Below are 5,592 nucleotides of genomic sequence, written 5' to 3'. Positions count from 1 at the left end.
ATCTCTGTCTGTTTCTTTTGCTATTTCTCTAGCAGTAAGAGGTAAGTCTTCCAGGTACGACACTCTGTACACTGGGTTTGACACCACATCCACACTGGGCTTTAATGGCAACCTCGATAAAGCATCAGCATTGCTATGCTGCTCTGACCTTTTATATTGTATTTCATATGTATATGCTGCTAGGATTAGAGCCCACCTTTGTAATCTAGCGGCGGACAGTGTTGGCACACCTGTTTTAGGCCCTAATATTTTCAACAATGGCTTATGGTCTGTCAATAAGAGGAACTTCCTACCATAAAGGTAGTCATGAAACTTCATAACTCCAAATACCAAACCAAGTGCCTCTTTCTCTATTTGGGAATAATTCTGTTCTGTTTAGTTAACATCCGTGATGCGAAAGCAATCGGTCTCTCGCTTCCATCCTTCATTTTGTGACTTATTACAGCACCAACTCCATAAGGAGATGCGTCACAGGCCAAAATGAGAGGTAACTCAGAGTCATAATGTACCAGTAACTTATCCGACTGAAGAGATTTCTTTGCTCTATCAAAGGCATTCTGACAGTTATCTGACCATTCCCAGTTTGCATCTTTATGCAGCAATGCTGTCATTGGCTGAATCAGAGTAGATAGGTTAGAGATAAACTTTCCATAGTAATTTAACAGAGCTAAGAATGACCTGAGTTCAGTGAAATTTTTCGGAACTGGGGCCTTTTGAATAGCATCTGTCTTTTCTTTCATTGGGTGTATGCCCATGGCATCTATGACATGTCCTAAGTAAGACACACTACTCTGCATGAATTCACATTTCTCTCGTTTAACCCTGAGATTGTAAGCTTCTAGCCTCCTAAGAACCTCTTCTAAGTTAGCCAGGTGACTTTCAGTATCCTTTCCAGTCACCAAGATATCATCTAAGTAGCAGATGACACCATCCATTCCCTGAAGAACTTGATCCATTATCTTTTGAAAAATGGCAGGGGCACTAGCAACACCATAGGGTAACCTATTGTAATGATACAAGCCTTTGTGCGTGTTAATTGTGAGGTAACGTCTAGAGTTTTCCTCCAACTGGACTTGCTGATAAGCTTGTGACAAGTCTAATTTGCTAAATTTCTGACCTCCTGCTAATTTAGCAAATAGATCTTGGGTTCTGGGTAGTGGATACTGTTCCACATTCAATCACGGATTGATGGTGACCTTGTAGTCCCCACATATCCTTACACTATCATCCTTTTTAGGTACACACACTATGGGAGCAGCCCATTCACTGTAGTTAGTAGGTGAAATGACCCCTTCAGCTTCTAAATTGGTCCAATTCTCTCTCTACCGATTCTCGTAGTACGTAAGGCACATTTCTAGGCTTACAGAATTTTGGCACAGCCTTTGCAGTTACATGTAACTTTGCTTCAATGCCCTTTAGCTTAAGCCTACCTTACATTGCCAGACTTTGCAAAGATTTGGAAAAGATTTTTGAAAGACTACAGTCTCAGACCCTCTCACATCTAAAGACAATTCATTGAGTTTTTAGTCACAGACTAGTCACAGGCCAGTCTCAGATTAGGATTTTGCAAAGACTGTGGTCACTATTTACAAGACTGCTGCTAGATTCCTTCAAATTATTTCCATCGTGCACTAGGCTATACGTCATCATCAACAGGAACTCACATGATAGGCTACTCATATCAAAGTAATTTTTTCGCGTTTCTGCAGCATTGTTTGATAGTGTGACATCACTAACAGATATAGAGTTGTTCTGTCACGTAGAATAGCCGACTAATAAATTATAAGAAATGAAATAACATATAATCATACAGGCTACAGCTGTCGCCTTTTGCCCCTTCCGTTTTCGCGTTCGTCGACCGAGGTCACTATTGGTTTTTAATGTTCACGTCACTATTTGCATGAGCCACGACTGAAAAGACTTACGATAATATCAAACATGTTTGATATTGTCGTAACGGCAAAACTAGAAAAAGACTGACTCCGACGGACTTAAAACCGCTAAGATTGGCACCTTACACTAAACGATTTAGATGACGGGAGCGCGCCGAGATTCTAGTACAACTGGCAAGATTTCCGATTTTGGAAAAGTAGTCACCGACTGTTAAAACAGACCAAAATCGTGCAATGTAAGCCAGCCTTTACCTAGATCAGGTTTGAACACGGATGCATGTCTGGTACACACATCTTCCACTGTTTCTAGAGCCACTCTATTGACTCTTGACCAATCCAGCTGTAACTGGCTGATCCAGTCTCTGCCCATCAGTGCAGGACCCTTTCCTTTCACTACCAGCAATTCTAGCTTTTCAGTGCGTTCCTTGCATTTCACCTTTGCTGTGAATGTACCTATGAGTTCTAATGACTCTTGACTGTAAGTTTTAAGCACACAATTTGCTGGGCTAAGTTTCACAGACTTAAACCTGCGTTTGTACAAACTCTCAGCTATCACTGACACAGCTGCGCCAGTGTCTACCTCCATTTTCACTCTGGTACCATTTACACTGACATAGACATAGTATGGTTTCACAATGAGTGCGTTTACATGGACATTAATATTCCGAATATGGACCTTATTCTGAATATTGACAATATTCAGAATAAGGTGTTTACATGAGTTATTAAAAGAATACTCCGTTCATATTCCCGTTTACATGACACGCAGCATACTCTGATTAATGAAAGTTCTAACGTGCCTTCCCTGAATGTTTCCATAGTAACGTTATCACTAGCTATGCTGACACATAGCCTACTGCATGTCGCTACTATGCCGTCTAACGGGGCAGTCACACGCTTGCGTCCGCCAACGTTCGTCCGTTGTTTTCCCATTCACTTTACATTGGCTGGACTTCATTTCATGCCGCACTGAATTGTGGGTCCGATGCGTTGCCTGAGATACGTTGCCTCCGCTAAAAAGTTGAGAAATGTTCAACTTTTGACGGATCGCGCAAGCGCCAGCCAATGAAATTCCGTGTATGCAAATTTTCGAACACTGACAAACCAATCAGTTCGCGTTTATGGAAATGTGACAAAATGTGACAAAATGAGGCATACGTTGGCGGACGCAAGCGTGTGACTGCCCCGTAACGTATTTCTTCCTCGCTTCAAAGTGTAGCCTACCTTCTTCTTCATTCTCGACATCTTTTCTGAGGCTCCGCTTATAAATAACTTTGAAAAGTTTGCCGCCAGAAGTTCTTTTTCGTTTATTTTACTGTCGCAACAGAAAAATACCATGGGCCGTCAAACAGTTTGTTGTTATTTGCCATAATGCTGTGTTTAATTGTCGCGAAATACCGTGAATATTCCAATAGAACGTCATTATTCCGAAGAAGGTGTTTACATGTCTAGAATGCACCTAAATAACCAGAATATGATCGGAATACTCCACCTATTTCATTCCGGTTATGCTTATTCCGAAAATGATCTTATTCCGGTTAAGGCAATCGGAAAATGATGTTTACATGGGAGTATCTTATTCTGAATATGGTCTTAACCAGGTTAATATCGGAATATTAATGTTCATGTAAACGCACTCAATGTCACCTTTACCGGAGTCCATTGCAAAGAGATCAGTCCCTCCACTGTCAAAAGTCTGTCCAGTGTCAATGTTCTCCACAGCATCCACCATGCACCTTGACTGCCCGCAGCTGCTGTCTTCTCGGTCATCATGGAGCTGAGGTTTGACGGGATCTCGATCTGCCTGTAGCTCATGAGCGTCGCCATGCTCATTGTGCTGGGGAGCGTTGCAATTGACCTTTCGCCAGCGTTTGATTGACAGACAATCTGACCAATCAGAACGCTTCTAATACCGAACTCATGGATGTCCGACGTTCTGTCCGACATCACAGCAACAACACAGCTGTTCACCTTTCATTTACTGTCTCAGCTTATTCGGTTTCCCCCCTCCGAAATGGTCAAACGGTGTTATGGCACTTGCAACATTGACTACAGATACAAGGACTGGGTTGAAAACGTCGATTAAGTCCCTTTTCCGAAAACAAAAATAGAAAAATGTTTACGTTGGATAAAGTTATGCGGACGACCACATCAACAGCTGAACGTCAACACATTAAGAAATCACGGCACAGCTAGCTGCTACTAGAAACATTTCTACGTTTGCTCAAAGGTAAGTCGTTTCAATTCTATATCGATCTAGGACAGATTAATGTTTTTGTACATCACGGTGTGGCATTAAGGTAAACGCGAACATTATAGTTACTTGTTAGCGCTAGTTGTAGCTAACTAGAAGCTATAGACGGTTGCTGTTACTAACGTTATGGATATGTCCTAACAACGCCAGCGTTAACTTTAAACTTAGGCTATCGCTTGTATCTTCAGAACTGTAAAGTTGTATTTTTGTTTTAACGATAACCATTAGATATTGGATTTTAGCTCATTCAAATGTCTGCGTAATTCACTAAAACAGGTTAGCGACTTAATCTAAACGTGTAAGCAGTAATCTCCCAGCTAGGCTACCATGGCAGTAAAACTGTAGCCTACACTGATTTTAAAGTTTTGTGAGTTGCAAAGCAAGTTGGTGTGGGATATTTTATATGTGTGGTTCTTTACCATGTAAACTCAGTATTTCTATCATCTTTGACCAGCACTTTGTTGAAGGCAAAGCGACCCAAGACCACCCTGATCCTCTGCAGCATCACCTTGCATTATGATCACCCATCATCTGTAAGGCGCCCACCACAGCGAAGAAAGCCACAGCCCCCCAGCAAGAGTGCCACAAGGCTAGGCCTACTGAAACCATAAGGTAAAGGATGTCTTTCAACTTAAATGAAATCAAGAACGGACATGCAATGACAGATGATTTCTTTATTAAAGATACTGTGGTACAAATCTCAGTCACATACTGTTAACAGTAACAGTTATGGATATATCCATCTGCATAGGGTCATCATGGAGCATCAGGACCCTACTCCACACGCCCTGGACACTACTCTACACACCCTGGACACTACTCCACACGCCCTGGACACTACTCTACACACCCTGGACACTACTCCACACGCCCTGGACCCTACTCTACACACCCAGGAAGCTACTCCACACGCCCTGGACCCTACTCTACACACCCAGGAAGCTACTCCACACGCCCTAGACCCTACTCCACACACCCAGGACACTACTCCCCACACCCTGAACTGTGCTATTTAAAGCTTTTGCCCGTTGCATGAACACATTTAGCAAAACTTCGCTCACTGTGCCAAAACTCTACACACAATAATAACGCAACACTAGAAAATATACCTTTCATATCTGTCAAATTGAAACTCTCAGTATGTAAACTCTGCTATCAAAACCTAACAAAATGAAACACACTTGCATCATATGCATATACTTTCAGATCAGGAGAAACCCACTAGTCTACTTTATATAAAACATATTTGCTTGAATACATTTAGCAAAACTTCGCTCATTGTGCCACAACTCTACACACAAGTAAACATCAAACAACGCTGGGAAATATTAGCCTACTATTCACATCAGCATTCACAATGGCTAAACTGAGGGCTTTTTGTAGCTGGCTGATTGGTGTTCAGTTTTGCAAGTAAGTGCCTTCAAGTGTGTATAAAGGAGTAAGTGT

General features: G+C 41.9%; 1 long non-coding RNA gene across 1 annotated transcript; it reads left to right on the top strand.

The window, feature by feature from the left end:
• Positions 1-3,822: 3,822 nt before the first annotated feature.
• On the top strand, positions 3,823-5,368 carry LOC134068854 (uncharacterized). Its single transcript, XR_009936725.1, has 3 exons — positions 3,823-4,122; positions 4,601-4,758; positions 4,898-5,368. It is a non-coding gene; the product is annotated as an uncharacterized LOC134068854 (long non-coding RNA).
• The last annotated feature ends 224 nt before the right edge of the window (positions 5,369-5,592 follow it).

Source organism: Sardina pilchardus, chromosome 21 (genome assembly GCF_963854185.1).
Source record: "Sardina pilchardus chromosome 21, fSarPil1.1, whole genome shotgun sequence".
NCBI lineage: Eukaryota > Metazoa > Chordata > Actinopteri > Clupeiformes > Clupeidae > Sardina > Sardina pilchardus.
The sequence above is the reverse complement of the archived record's forward strand: the minus strand, read 5'-3'. Positions and strand labels throughout refer to the sequence as shown.